This window comes from Sarcophilus harrisii, chromosome 2 (genome assembly GCF_902635505.1).
Source record: "Sarcophilus harrisii chromosome 2, mSarHar1.11, whole genome shotgun sequence".
NCBI lineage: Eukaryota > Metazoa > Chordata > Mammalia > Dasyuromorphia > Dasyuridae > Sarcophilus > Sarcophilus harrisii.
The window spans coordinates 218,431,058-218,447,294 of NC_045427.1; the positions used below are offsets into that span (position 1 = coordinate 218,431,058).

The 16,237-nt window shown below is 35.8% G+C and overlaps 1 protein-coding gene across 2 annotated transcripts in view; it reads right to left on the reverse strand.

Annotated features, from left to right (window-relative positions):
• LOC100921823 (scavenger receptor class A member 5) overlaps positions 1–16,237 on the reverse strand; it is an 82,280-nt gene that overhangs the window by 9,516 nt on the left and 56,527 nt on the right. The gene's annotated exons all lie outside the window — the stretch shown is intronic.

The following is a 16,237-nucleotide window of genomic DNA, read 5'->3' on the forward strand; positions in this document are numbered from 1 at the left end:
GAAGTCCTTCCTAATACTTCACCTTACCTTCAACCTTCTTTCTTATTTGAAATTATCTTGTTGACTTTTTATTTACTCATCTGCACATATTCCTCCCCACAATAGAAAGAAAGCTTCTTGAGGGCAAAGACCTTCTTCCCAATTATCTATAATTGATGTTGATCTTAGAAAGGATACAACATGTATACAGAAGACACTTAAAGTGAAGTTTATTGAATTGGGCATCCTCTTCCTCCTTTTAGTTATCCTTTCCATCTGTTTTTGTTTCCTCTTCCCAGTAATTCCCACTTCCCAGCCCACTCCTCCCTCCCTAAAAAAATCTGCTCTTCTTTCCCAGGTATCCCTAACTTTTTGCTATCTCCACCCTGATCTTTGAGGCCCCTTCCAAGTCTCATGTTATCATCATAACTCCTTTGTTTTAACTTAGGGAACTGATAAGTACAATCGTATTATCTGTTAGTAGCCATTAATGTGTTGGCCTTGTCAACATGTTTGTTGGGACTTACATTTTAACAGTTAGATTCCATAGACAATACCTTCAACCCAAAGCATCTTCACTAGATCACTAGGAAAATTATGTTTGGACAGGCATTTCCTTGGTCCTCAAAAGTGTAGCAGAGGTCCCAGCCTCCCCCATCTAGGGTTAATTTCCTGAAAATTTATTCTCCTCAGATATTAATCTAGTTATCTTTTTGCAATAGTCACAGTATGTTCTATCTCAACTCCTTCTATTCTATCCCCCTAAAATATCCCCCATCAAAAGAAACTCTTTCCAGATGTCTAGTATCCTTAGCCGGGAACAACTTTTGAGTGTGACTTTCTTAATTTGTATTTAGGCAAACATTCCACACTTTTCTGTTGTACTATAAAATTGCTTGCAAAGCATTTTTTAAATAATTCCTGGCATTTTACCCATCCATTTCACAACCAGAGAACTGAAGCACAGAATCATAGCACTTTTGAGCACACAGGGTCTTAGGTAACAACAACACAAATAATAATAATCTCTGGATGACTCAAAGGACAATAGAAAAAATTCACAGGAAAAATCAGTTGGTTGAAGGATATGACCAATGATGACTTATGGCACAAGAGGAAGAATAAAAGATACCATCCAGGAAAAATCTGATCAGAGAAGGAGGTAAGCCGGGCACGTTGTTTGTACCTATGAAATACGTTTGTAGCTAAAATAAAATCACTGGCATCCTGAATAATGGAACATTTATGTGAGAGCATGGACCAATTGCTTGGAGAAGAAGGCATAGATTGTTGCAATATGCTTCTATTGAGGAAATGGTCAATCAATCAGCAACAAACATTTGTGAAGCTTTAGGCACTGTGTTCAACTCTAGAGATACAAAGAAAAGCAAAACAACAACAACAAAAAAAAAAAAAAAAAACCCAAAAAACAAAAAAACAGGTTCTGGCCTTCTAGAGTATATATCCCAATGGGAGAAAACAACATGTAATTAGCCAGAGTATGTAAGATACCTATAGAGTGGCCAGAAGGGAATATGAAAGGGGAACTCATTAGTAGATAGTGGGATGAGTAAAAGCCTCCTGCAGAAGGTGTTTTGAACTAAGTCTTGAAGGAAGTAAAGGAAACTTAAAAGGTGGAGGTGATGGGACAAAGTATTCCAGGCATGGGCCGTAGATTCCAAAGGGACTAAGAGCTTAGATAGAATATTGTATTTGAGGAAATGCAAGAAGGCCAGGGTCATTAGAGCACAGAAGAGAGGTATAAGAAGACTGGAAAGGTAGGAAGGGGCCATTATAATGGATAATAACTTATCCAATATAAGATATGGATCTTATAAGATCCTGGTTGATCCTGGAGAGATAAACTAGGAGTAGAGTAAAGGGTGGTGGGAGTCAGAGCATCACAGGGTCAGACATTCCCTTAAGAAAAAACTCTACGTGAGTGAGATCATGGTTCCACCAAAGTAGCAAATAAATCACTTTTATATCGTCTTAAGATTTACAAAACACTCCAGATATCCTCTAAAGCACCTGCCCCTTCTCTCATTTCAAAAAAGGAAATAAGTTAAAGCTTAAAAACAAGATACCTTGCTCAAAGTCATACAGTTCATTTCACTCCAGGGAGCATTTAAGCTCTTACTGTGGCTATCATCTTGTTTCATTCTTCTCTCCCTCAACTCTCCTCTTAAGGCTAAACATTCTTTCTTCAACATATTCTCATAAGGCATAATCTCAAGCAATACTCTTAAATATCCGATTGTCTTCCTCTAGAAACTGTCCAGATTATCAATGTCCTTCATAAAATAAAATGCTAAAACTGAACATAATATTCTAGGTGTTGTCTAACCAGAGCAGAATATTTAAGGATTATTTTCCCAACTATAGAAAACTTCAGCACACAGGGAATTTGATAGTTCTAAAGTATAGGTCTGACCATATCATTCCCCTCTTCAATTAATTCCAGTGGCTTCCCATAGGATCAAATATTCAGCAGTGAAATCTCTTTACAACCTGATTCCAACTTATCTTTTCAGCTTTATTAAATATCATATCCTTCATACATTTTATGGTCCTGTCCAACTGACCTGCTTAAGGCTCCTTCTATAAAATACTCCATTTCTCAGTTTCCATGCTTTTACACAAACTCCCTACCCTCTTCCCTCCTCCTCCCCAGACCTTCTCACCTTAAGTTCAGTCATTCTCTGTCTTCCTTTAAGATGCAGCTCAGGCACCATCTTTTGTGCAGTCTTTTCTGATTTGCCCTGACTCACTTTCATCCCTTTTTTATCTTTCTTTGTATCCTCAGGGCTTAGTTTAGTGCCTGGGACATAGGTAAAAGCCTCTTGACTAACTGGCTACTAGTGCCTTCCAAAGGTCTTACGAACCAGTTCTGTTTACCTGTGATTAATTGCTCGATTTTCAGTGTGAACATTTACTATTCAGAAATCCCCAGGATTTGAATTATTGTTTTGTTGAATGTTTTCTTTTTTAAAATTTTTTGTGTACATGCTCTGATGTCTTCTTTCTTTTTTTTTTAAGACAACAATAATTTATGTCATTAAACAAACCAGGAAAGCTCAACAAACTTCTCCCCAAACCCAGTGCTGAGCCCAGGTATCAGCCAGGAAAGCTGTCTTCCCCAGGCTCCTTGGGATGCTACAAACCCCATTCACTCAGTGAGGCTGCCCCCAAGCCTCTACTGGAGAAGTGGTGAATATTTATTCTTAAGGAAGTGATGGAGAAAATGTCAGCAATTCAGATTAATGTGTGCCTCTGGTCAGTTGGTAAATATTTACCAGCATACCCCCGGTGCTCTCCTTCAAAAACTACCTTATACTTAGGGTGTGTATATACTCATATATATAATTATGTGTGTGTCCATATATACATATATTACATATACACATGTATATATAGTAGTTATTAAATTTAGATTTAGGTTACACAAAAATTTTATGCCCTTATTGTGTTCTATATTAGAAGGTATGCTCATTGTGAGTACAGATTATTTCATTCTTCGAACTTGTGTTTTCACTACCCAGGAAGATGCCTGGCAAAAAAGTAGGTGCTTAATAGTGTACTATTACTGATTCCTAGTCTTGAGTCTCAGAAGTCCCTGTAAGAATCCCTTGGCAAGTAAGCAGAGTTTGCTTGAAAATGACTTAAGAAAACGGGAATCACTTTATGTCCTACCACAAATTTTCCAAATCTAAAAATATCCTCAAATATTTTAAATTTTTTCTTTGTTATTTATATAAAGGCAATAAAAATTGCCTTCCTAAAGCAAACAACATGAAAAAAATCAAACTTTGCTTCAAAAATAAACTTAGAATTTTGAGAACAAAACATATGTTTGATAGCAAAGAAGTTGAATAAAGAGAATGTGATATTCTTCCAGTTTCCAGATATCCTTATTAAAATCTAACAGGCTAGTAACTTAAAATTTAATTGTGACAAGATTAGCTCTTTTTTTTATTATTATGAAACTGAGAAGCATCAACATTACTGTTTCCACATATAAAGAACAGCAAAAAGACTGTAAAGGAAACTGTGAATCTCTATCAGAGTTTATTTTTTAAGTATATATTAAATCTAATATAGTAAGATTAATGTTGCTCTACTTTTCTGTGGTCCCTTTTGAACTTTCTCAAATTTCTTTATATTTTTAAATGTCACATTGCCATTCTTTCTTTTTCTATTATCCCTCCTCCATTCTCCAGTATAATTCTTCCTACTTCCCCATCCTCCTAAAATCGTTCCCTTATAACAAATAAATATAGTCAAATAAAACAGACACACTCATATCTGAATATGTATATCCGAACAAAATTAGTTTTTAGTATCCCCCAGCCTTTGAGCTCCCCATGAAAGTGCAGAAAGCTTATAAGCTGCAAGATCTTAGGCAATCTTTATTTACCACATCTGTAAAATGGAAATAATTATATTTGCATTACCCATCTCACAATGTAGTTTCAAGAAAAGTATCTTATAAAACTACATAAATTTCAACTAGCGTTATTACCAGAGATAGGTTAGTTTAGATGTTAGGTTGTTTTGGTACTTAAGCTATACAACCTCCATAGTCCTTAGACAAAACTCACACTTTTGTACAAAAATATTTACCTTCTATTTCATCTTGGAATATTATGATAAAACAATGTGTGAGATAGAAACAAGTCTCTGAGAAATAGTGAAAAGAGTAAAATTGAAATTTCTTAGCAACATTAATCTAGAATTGAAAGGGATCTTAGAAGCCATACCTTACACAAAAGAGAAGACAGGTTCAGCAAAGTAAAGTGATGTGACTTACCTAAGATACCATAGGGAATAAGCATTACAAGTAGGCTTTGGTTTATTTATCATTTCATTGGCGGCCTTTCTTGTTTCTAGTTTATTTATTCCTCTTCTAATTTATAATACGTGGGATTTTGTGTTTATTTTATTTTATTTTGTGTTTATTTTATTAAATTTTAAAATTTATTTGTTGACTTTCTCATTTTTAAAAATTAAAATTCCATTTACTAATCCTTCCTTTTGATAGTTTGTTAATTATGTTTGTGGGCATCCAATTTTTCCCCTAGGACTGCATTAGCTTTATCCCAGAAATTTTGGTATATGTTTCATCATTATCATTTTCTTTCACATAATTATTGATTGTTATGATTTGTTATAAAGATTTCTTATTATATCTTCATTTGGGACTCTGTCTTTTGTTTGTACCTGAACTAATTACTATTTTTATTGTTATAGACAAAATATATTAATTATTTCTATCTTTTAGTATTTATTTTTAATAACTCTGTGGCCAATACAATTTTTAATTGTGCATAGGACATTTTTTGTAAAAGTTCTAGATTGTATTTAGAAATATATATATATATTATTTTGCAGTTCTCTTTAGAAGATACCATTTTAGCTCTAGTTTCTGCCACAATAGGTCAGCTCCATATTTTTCCTTTTGTTTATCTTTCAGTTAGGTTTTTTCAAAAGCAAAAGAGGGACACTGAAGTTTTCTGTCACTATTGTGTTACTATCTATTCTTTCACATGACCTTGTAGTCTCATCTCTCTACTGATGAAGACACAGCTCAGTTTCTCTCAGGCCCATATCCTTCCTCAAATCCTCTATGAGGGATCTATCTAGTGTATTAGAGGACTTTCTTTTACTGGTTTGTAGACTTCAGAACAACATGCTCCTTATTTTTCCTTATTCTTAACATACAATTGGCCCACCTCCTTTTTTGATCATCTGTCTTTGATAAGGTCCTTTAAGACACTCAGAGCCAGCAAATGTTCATTGTGATCTTATTAGAGGCATTGAGTGTATTAGGTATCCCTTTAGGTCATCCACAATTTTGTTTCTTCATATTTCATGGTATTCTAAGACTCCAACTAGGGAAAACCACCAAGAGAATATTTGTATTTTTAAAATGAGGCTGTTACATTTTCCAATTGATAAATGGTCAAAGGTTATGAACAATTTTCAGATGAAGAAATTGAAACTATTTCTAGTCATATGAAAGGGTGTTCCAAGTCACTATTGATCAGAGAAATACAAATTAAGACAACCCTGAGATACCACTACAACACCTGTCAGATTGGCTAGAATGACAGGGAAAGATAATGACAAATGTTGGAGGGGATGTGGAAAAACTAGGATACATTGTTGGTGGAGTTGTGAACAGATCCAACCATTCTGGAGAGCAATCTGGAATTATGCTCAAAAAGTTCTCAGACTGTGCATACTCTTTGATGCAGCAGTGTTTCTATTGGGCTTATATCCCAAAGAGATCTTAAAGGGGGAAAAGGGACCTGTATGTGCCAAAATGTTTGTGGCAGCCCTTTTTGCAGTGGCAAGAAACTGGAAACTGAGTGGATGCCCATCAATTGGAGAATGGCTGAGTAAGTTGTGGTATATGAATGTTATGGAATATTGTTCTATAAGAAATGACCAGCAAGAGGATTTCAGAAAGGGCTGGAGAGACTTAAATGAACTAATGCTGAGTGAAATGAATAGAACCAGAAAATCATTGTACACAGCAACAAGACAATGATCAATTCTGATGGATGTGGCTCTTTTCAACAATGAGAAGATTCATACCAGTTCCAATGGTTCAGTAATGAAGAGAGCCATCTATACCCAGAGATAGGACTATGGGAACAAAGTGTGGAACACAACATAGCATTCTCACTCTCTGTTGTTGTTTGCTTGCATTTTATTTTCTTTCTCAGTTTTTTTTTTTCCTTCTTGATCCGATTTTTCTTGTGCAGCAAGATAGCTGTATAAATATGTATACATATATTGGATTTAACATATATTTTAAAATATTTAACATGTATTGGACTACCTGCCATCTGGAGAGGGAGTGGGAGGAAGGAGGGGAAAAGTTGGAATAGAAGGTTTTACAAGGGTCAATGTTGAAAAATTACCCATGCATATATTTTGTAAATAAAAATCTTTAATTAAAAAAAATGAGGCAGTTAAATAGTATAAAAAGCACTAGACTTGGAATCAGGAAAACAGAAGTTAGAATACTGCCTTGGACTTTTGCTAGCTATGTGGGTATAGAATTAAGCATTTTTAATGTTTCCTTATCTGTAAAATAGAGATAACAGCACCCACTTCATAGAGTTGCTTATAAGATAAACTTGAGATAAATACAGCAACTATTTAAATGCTATTCTCACTTTGTTTTAATGAGAGACTTGAAATTATTCAAAGCATTGCATCATTTCTCAAGTTTAATCTAACTTGCTTTCTTCCTATTCATTCTAGGCCCAATGCACTGTTCATTGCTAACACATGTCCAAAAGTATGTATTGATATACCCTCTCTCTCTCTTTTTAAAAATTATTTTAAACATTATTTTCTTTTTAATGTTTGAGTTCCAAATCTTCTTGCTCCTTCTCACCCTTCACTCACTCATGAAGAAAGCAAGGAAAATGATATCAAATTAATTATATATGTGTAATCATGGAAATCATTTTCACATTAACCATATCACAAAAGAAGCAAAAAATCAAGTGAGAAAACTATACTTCAATTTGCAGATAGAGTTCATAGTTCTCTCTCTGGAGGATAAAAGCATTTTTTTTTTACCATGAATCCTTTGGAATGATTTAAGCTCATTGTATCGATCAGAGTAGCCAAGATTCAAGGTTAAATATTATTACAATATTGTTTTTACTGTGCACAATGATCTCCAGGTTCTTCTCATTTCATATTGCATCAATTCATTTAGGTCTTTCCATGTTTTTACTGAAACCACCACTTTTGTCATAATATGACACAATAGTACTCTATCACAATCATAAATCACAACTTGTTCAGCCATTCCCCAACTGATGAGCATCCCCTCAAGTTCCAATTCTTTGCCACCATAGAGAGCTACTAGAATTATTTTTGTGCACAAAAGTCCTTTTACTTAGATCAGATTGGAATACAGACCTAGTAGGGGTATTGCTGGATCAAAGGATATGCACATTTTACAGCCCTTTTGGCATAGTTCCAATTGGTTGGTTGGACCCCTTCACAATACGGGTAGACTAATGCAAAATGCCATCTTTCCAACTGCTCCTTCTATAAATCTATTAAATTTTCTTGTGCTAAGCAGGTCTTTCTCATGTGGTTGAGAATTTCACTGAGGAGGTCCTGAAGGGCTCCTCAACTTGATGATATAAGCAGCACAATATTACCCATAAACAGGAACATCTGGAGGGACTCGCCATCCACAGAGAAACTCTCTCCTATTTGGACCATACATAGAACATCGTCTATGACACGAACAAACTTGGTGAGTGTGTCTCACTTGGCATTAATACCAAGAAGATGATTGAATACAATCATCACTGTGGTTTCATCTGTCAAGGATCTTGTATGATTTTAATGAACACATGGAAGACAGCTTGGTGAAAAAGAGTCTTTAAGACTGCACTTATTATCACTACAGAGTCAAATAACATTTTTTTTTATAATCAGCAAATGTGGTAGGATTTGAATTCTTTATAGCTCATTCAATGAGATGAATGTGAAAATGTGATCTGCTACAGACTACATCTGTAGCTTACCATGATTGTTCACTGATTTTTTTTTTTAAGTATACTCTCTGTGGATCACAACATAGCATCGTCACTCTTTTTATTGTTTGTTGCATTTTGTTTTTTCCTTTTTAATCTGATTTTTCTTGTGCAGCAAGATAATTGTATAAATACGTATACATATATTCAATTTAACATGTTTAACATATATTGGATTATTTGTCATCTAGAGGAGGGGGTTGGGGGAAGGGAGGAAAATTTGGAATACAAGGTTTTGCAAGGATCATTGTTGAAAAATTAGCCATGCATATGTTTTGAAAATAAAAAGCTTTAATAAAAACAATAAAAATTATACTTTCCCCTTTACATTTTCATTAAGGATATTTTTGCACAGACAAATTCATAGTGGATATTACTTTACAAGCATCCATTAATTTCATTCAAAGATCATTTTAGGCTCTAGACTTTAGTAATAGCTTTCAGCCAAAGCTTTGGTAATCTCACAAGTTTCCACATAAAAGGTTATTATCTCACCCAGCTCAGGAGCCAAAGATCCTCGTGAAAACACTGACAATGGAAGCAGTCATGTCTGATCCATTTCAACCCTACTCCCCTTCAACCACTTTCCATCTCATTGTCTGTAGTGTCTCCTGGAGTACGCCTGTCTCTGCTGTGCTGATTAGAGAGCATCAGTCTCCACAATTATCATGCAATTAGCCAAATGGCATTTCACTGCCAGGGAAGAAGTTGCCAGTATCAGGGTTTTTTATCAAAGATGATAGCTTAGATTTAAAATCCCCACCCATATCAGACAATGTGACCCTGAGTAAATCATGACCTCTGTTTGCCTTTATTTGTAAAATGGGGATAATGGCACCTCCCTCTCAGGGTTGTTGTGAGAGTCAAATGAGATAATAATGGTTAAGATTTTAGCAGAATGCCTGGACATGATTGTGATCATTCAGTCATGTCTGACTCTTCATGACCCCATTTTGGGGTTTTCTTAGCAAAACTATTGGAGTGGCTTGCCATTTCTTTCTCCAGCTCATTTTACAGATAAGAAAATGGAGGCAAAGAGGGTTAAGGGATTTGCCCAGCTAGTAAATGTTTGAGGGCCGATTTATACTCAGGTTTTCCTGACTTATAGTCCCAGCGCTCTATCCACAGCACCAATCTAGTAACCTCTGGTATATAATAAGAACTATATAAATGTAATTACTGTTGTTATTATTAAAAGAGATAATATGTGTAAAGCATTATGCAAATATTAAAGGACTGTGTAAAAACTAGTTATTATTATTATTATTATTTATCCTTCCCCCAAAATACTTATTCTTGGATTGCAAGCATGGCTTGGCTCAATTACTTCCCTGACTTGACCTCCAGATAAATGTTTCTTTTTGTAAATTAACCCTGGCCTATTAACTTCTCTGGCTTCTTTCACATCTCAGCTAAAGCTCCATGTCCTGCAAGAATTTTCTCCCAGTCCTCCTTAATCTTAGTGCCTTTTTTTATATTATACTATATACACATGCATATATATATAGTATATATGTGCATATATATTTTAAATATAATTTGTATGTTTTCTTTCTCATTAGACTATGAGCTCTTTGAGAGCAGAAACTGTCTTTTTTTTTTTTTTTTTTTTGCCTCTCTTAGCACAGTTCCTGATACTTAAAATGCTCTTAATAAATAAATGCAAGTTAACTGACTGACTCCCAAGTCTCTAGCCTCTTTCTATCTCCCCAGTATCCCTGAAAAAAAAACAAGTTTCCTAAGAATTTCTCACTTCTAGCAACTTCATGAAAAACCAATAAGGAATAAAACACCTGGAGAAAGTCCAAAGCTAGAGTTTTAAGCCTTATGAAATAAAAACTTCAAATTTTGATATAGTTCTGCATATCATTCACATTGACTCCTGATATGATTTTTCCTCAGCTTCTTTCCTACCCTGCCTTCTTTCTGAGCAGTTCCTCAATTCTTTGGGTTCCTTATGTCATTAGCAAGAATTATTCTTTCTCTGTCACATAGCACCAAAATGGAAAGTCCTCTGCCCTCTGCTCTTTTGTATTTTTTAGTACCTTTTCTATAAGCACAATACTGAAGATCCCTGGGCATACTAGGTATTAAGTCAGACAGTTACCTTAAGGATCTTTTATATTATATAAGCCAACCTAGACAACTGGCTCCCCTTGTTAATCATCCTGCTTCTCCAAAGAGGTGTCCAAGACTATTGCAGTCCAAAAAGCATTTGTATACTTGGGAGAGTGTGGAAGGGGGAGGGAAGTCTACCTTGAAAGACCACTTTATGTTGCTTTATCCATAGCATTATCTGGTCCAACAGCTTTTCAATCCTGCCCCATGTTCTGGATTTGTTTATCTGACCATATCCTTCAGTTTATACCATGACCTCTGAATGGTATTACAGTTAACCTTTCCAACCATTCATACCACCATCCATCTTCCTTAGTCTCCTGTCCTCCATTTTCTCTCCCTCCAAATCTGTTAGTTGTCCTTTTAATTTAGCGTGTTCCTCATTTGGGAATGTTGCCTCCCTAATGCCATAGGGAGAGAGGGAAAGAGAAAGGAAGAGAGGGAAAGATCATAATAGCAACAACCACTGGCTTACTTTTGCCATGCTGTTTCTCATACTACAGAAGTATTATGTAAATGTAAGCTAAAGCAGATAATCAGCATGGCAAGGTGACTTTGACTCAGCCCAGGTTGAGGGCCACATCTCCTACTTAATAATGTATTAACATTGCTAACTTATTAACTCAACATTGGCTTTGATGAAGATTGACATCTCCATTTTACAGATGAGACAACCAAGAATCAAAGAAGCTGAGACTCACCTTAGCTAGCACAGCTAGTAAATAGCAAGCAAGATCCAAATTAGGTCTTCAGACCCAAATCAATTGCTTTTTCTACTATATTGCAGTGCCTCTAACCAGGTCCCAGTGAAAATCCAAGAAAATGAAATTCAGTTAGGCAGAAAAATGGTGCCAGACATTGAAAGCAGAAGGTATGAACAGGGCTCAACTCCAAAAGCGCTCTTGCCACAGAAAACAAAGGTTCATTCACTCGGGAGGAGGAAGGAGAGAGTTATTTTTTAGAGTCCCCATCCCCATCCATACTTTCAGTTCTACTGGACAAATATTTACAGTGTGGGAAATTGAATTCTCTTGTTTGTTACTAGTCCCATTCTCATATAAACAGGAGGTGAGGAATAGGGTTTTGTTCCAGCTAAGGGGGTGGAGGGAGAGATGGCTCTAACAGCAAGAGGCCCGTTTTGAAAAAGAAAAAAAGGACAGAAGGAACTTTGCTTTCTCTACATAGGCTGAGATCCTGGAGAGCGCTTCCTCCCATAAGGGAAAGCTTCAGCTGTATGATCACCTTTACCTTCTCTGGCAAGGGGAGCTGAATGAGGAAGGAAATTCATTGGGGAGGAGCTAACAGTAGATCAGGTCTGGGTTCTAATGAGGACTCTGCCACTTTGCTCTCATGGCTTTCAGTTTCTGTATCTGTAAAATGAGGAGATTGTATATGAATTTCAAGTGTTACACACTGATCCATGTACATTTATTGCCACTGGAACATTCTCCAAAGTCTGTTTAGGCCACCCTGAATTCTCCACACAGAATCTACTAGAGACTTTTTTCTTCACTTCTCCCTTGCTCCCTTTTTCCTTTTCTCCTTCCCTCCTTCTTCCTTTCCTTCCTCTCTCCTTCCCACTCTCCCTTCCGCACCCAAGAGTTCCTGTTTCTGCTACCCAAATAGAAAATCTTCTAGGGTTCTTTTTATCACCAGCCCTGGAACAATAGAATTGCTCTACAAGGCGAGCACTACGACCCAAGTACTCTCAATCTTGTCAGCTAAATACAGGGCTGAGGGTGGAAGAGAAAAGAAGGGAGATGTTCCTTTTACCACCTTAATTCTCAGGCTCCCCTTGCTCCCTAAATCAAAGTTCATTCAGGGTATGGAATAAGACTCCCAAGGGATCTGCATTTAGACTTACCCATGAGCTACCAGAGAGCCACACCTGAACTCCCAAAAGAACATTCCTCCCTGACTCCTAGCTTCTACCCAGTCAAGTTACTCTCTAATCACTCTGTCAGCAGAGATTCATACTACTCTTCCCTCTCACCCTAGTATCACACTCTTGGTTTCCACAAGTACTCTAATTTTCTTTCTTTCTTTCCTTCCTTTCTTCCATACTCGAGTACATTCGTAGCAAGACTTTTCTTTTTGATCACCAACAGTTTATAAATTTATAAATAAATAAATTTTTTAAATAAATAAATAAATATAGATTTATAAATGGTTAAAGAATATGAACAATTTTAGATGACAAAATTAAAACCATCTATAGTCATATAAAAATGCTCTTAATCACTATTGATTAGAGAAATGCAAATTAGAACAACTCTGAAGCACCACCTCAACTCTTTTATATTGGCTAAGATGACAGGAAAAGAGAATGATAAATGTTGGAGGGGATGTGGGGAAACTGAGACACTAATGCATTGTTGGTAGAGTTGGGAAATGATTGAACCATTCTGGAGAGCAATTTAGAACGATGCCCAAAGGGTTATAAAATTGTGCTTATCTTTTGACCCAACAATGATATTACTGTATTCCAATGAAATCATAAAGGAGGGAAAAGGACCCACATGTGCAAAAATGTTTGTAGCAGCTCTTTTTGTGGTAACATAGAATTGGAAAATGAGTAGATGTCCATCAATTGAGGAATGGCTGAACAGGCTGTGGTAATATGAAGATAATGGAATATTATTTTATTGTTCTATAAAAAAATGATGAACAAATTGATTTTAGAAGGCCCTTGAAAGCTTTACATGAACTGATGCTCAGTGAAATAAGCAGAACCAGGAATACATTGTACAGAATAATAGCAAGAATGTGTGATGATCAACTACGAAAGACTTGATTCTTCTCAGTGGTTCAGTGATCCAAAGCAATCCTAATAGACTTTGGACAGAAAATGCCAACTGCATCCAGAAAAAAATTAACTCTGGAGACTGAATGTAAATCAACACATGCTATGTTCACTTCTTTTTTTTTTCTTTTTTTTATCTTTCCCATGGTTTTTCCCTTTTAATCTGATTTTTCTTTCCCAGCATGATTTATAAAACAATGTATGTTAAAAATAAATAAATTTAAAACAAAAGCACAACAACAACAAAAAAGAATACCCTGATCTTCTTTTATAGCCCAGGCAATAATGATCAATTACAGGCATCTGTGAAATACATTTGCTTCCACAGGCTGATGCCTTTCAAGTTGGGCATTCCCAAAGTTTTACACCAAATTCCTTTCCAACTATAAATCCAAGAATGCTAAAGCTGAGGGGCATTATAACAGCCAAACTCTGCTCCGGGGGATATATCTAGATGGAAATTTGATAGGGACTTACAGACTAAATAGGAAGCCCTGGGAAAACCTCCAAGGAGAAGAACGCCATTGATAAATAGCTTAATATGTTAGGCTTTTTGAAAGTCTTTCGTGTTTGTGGTCCAAGCAAATTGGGTCATAGAATTACAAAAATCTCAAAAATGGATAGAACCCTGAATGGAATCAACACCACAAATTCCTAGTCAGAAAAATAATTCCTTCTTGCATATATCCAAAAAGTCATTATCCAATCTTAATTAATAACTTCAAAAAGTCTTATTAATCTCATTATCCCTCAAAGCACCTAATAAAAGCAAAGTACTTAATAAATGCTTATTCACTTCCATTCTTCCCCTTATATAAAAATGAAATCTGCCTCTCTGAGAACCAAATAAAATAAAAAGTATTCACATACTCAATGTTCACTGTTGTCTTCCTTTTTTACTTACTTCTACAGATTGAACACACATAGTTGCCTCAACTAATTTTCACATAATTATGATGCTCTCCATCAACTTAATCACTTATACATATGAATGTGGAGTCTATTATATCAACATACCAACAGCTTCATACGGGGTCTCTTCCTAGATTATGGCTGTTTGCAAAGACTAACAGAAAAAATTATTACTTAGGTATGTGAAAATAATTAATAGCAAATTCATCATAGTAGTTTGTATGGAGCAAATCCTAGTTTTTTGGTGGTACTCAAGTGAAATGAGGGAACCAATGACCTCCAGCTTTAAAAAGCTCATTTCAGAGTATCTTATACCTATATTTTGTATTTTCTTGGAAACTAGTTCTGATTGGCAGTTTCTCCCTCCTACAGGAGATAGTTAATAATGAAAAGTTTAAAAAGAAAAGGAAATATAAGGAGAGGAAATAGGAAGAACGATCAGTTATGTTTTAGAGAGAATTTTTTTCCTGGGATCAGTTGGATTAGATGGCCTCTGAGTTGTTTTCCAAGTCCAATTCTGCCTGTCATTCTATGGCTTAGGAGCAAGAATCTAAAAGTCAGTATGAAAGAGGAAGAGCCTATCTTTTCACAGCTAATTATGATAGTGCTACCCTAAAGATACCCTGAGTTAAACTTTGCACTTCGGAAGCAAGAGCAAGTTGTAGCAATACCATTCAAAGGAAAATGGAAAGTGAGGTTTTTATACCATAAGCCACTTTCTTACTCCTGGAATGTGGGTATTCAAATGCTTTTCAGGAATTAAGTAATAAATAAATATATATATATATATATATATATATATATATTCACATACACATATATACATATATACATAAACCTATATATATATATATATATGTCCACAAACATATATGCATGTACATTTTGCTTCTCTTGGGACAATCTACAGCTGCAGGTTTTTGAGGGGATCTCATGACAAGTCCTCAGGACAGGTTTAAGTAGGAAGCTGAGCAGTCATGGCTAAGCCAAGGGGACCTCTGACCAGGTTGGCCATTCCAATTTCCTTCTCTCTTCTTTGAGAGGGGATAGAGTAGTCAGGATAGGGATGGACAGGGATCAGGTGTGCTAGGAAAAGATGGCCACAGAGAACAAGGGCAAACACTGTGGAAACATCACAAGGAGAGCAAAGCAATTAGTGTCATTCTCACAACCCCCTCAGTTTAGAGATAAGGATCCAGAGAGACTAACATAATATTGTGGATAGCATATTGAATTTGAGGATCAGGAAGGCCTCAGACCCTAACTGTGTGACCCTGAATAAGTCACTTAACACTGTTTGCCTCAGTTTCCTCATCTGTAAAATGAGCCAGAGAAGAAAATGACAAATCTTTCCAGTACCTTTGTCAAGAAAACTCCAAAATAGAGTCCAAAGAGTTGGACACAACTAAAACAACTAAACAACAGCATGTGCACAAGGTCATCTGGTCTGCATCATCAAAGAGATATCTACTATGTTGAGAATTGGTTAGGAAGTTACTGTTACCCTTGCATTTATGTCACTGAACACAAAATATTAATGATACTCATTTGTGATGCTGCCTTTTAAGGAGGGAAAACCCCAAATCCAATATTTCCAGAAAAAATAGGGAGCTAGAATTAGAACAGAAATATAGTCAGGTGTCTACCCAAACCCAGACCATCTAGGGGAGACAGCCAGTAATACATCATGTCATAGAGGTATTAAGCTAAGTGCTAAAAGAAAAAAAAGGGAATTCAAAGAACATCCTATTTGGCTACATAACTCTTAGTATTAAGAGGGAATGAGTATAGTGATCTTTCCAACTTTGTGCTGTTTTCTTTCTGCTTTAAAATGTTCACCACCTTTAAA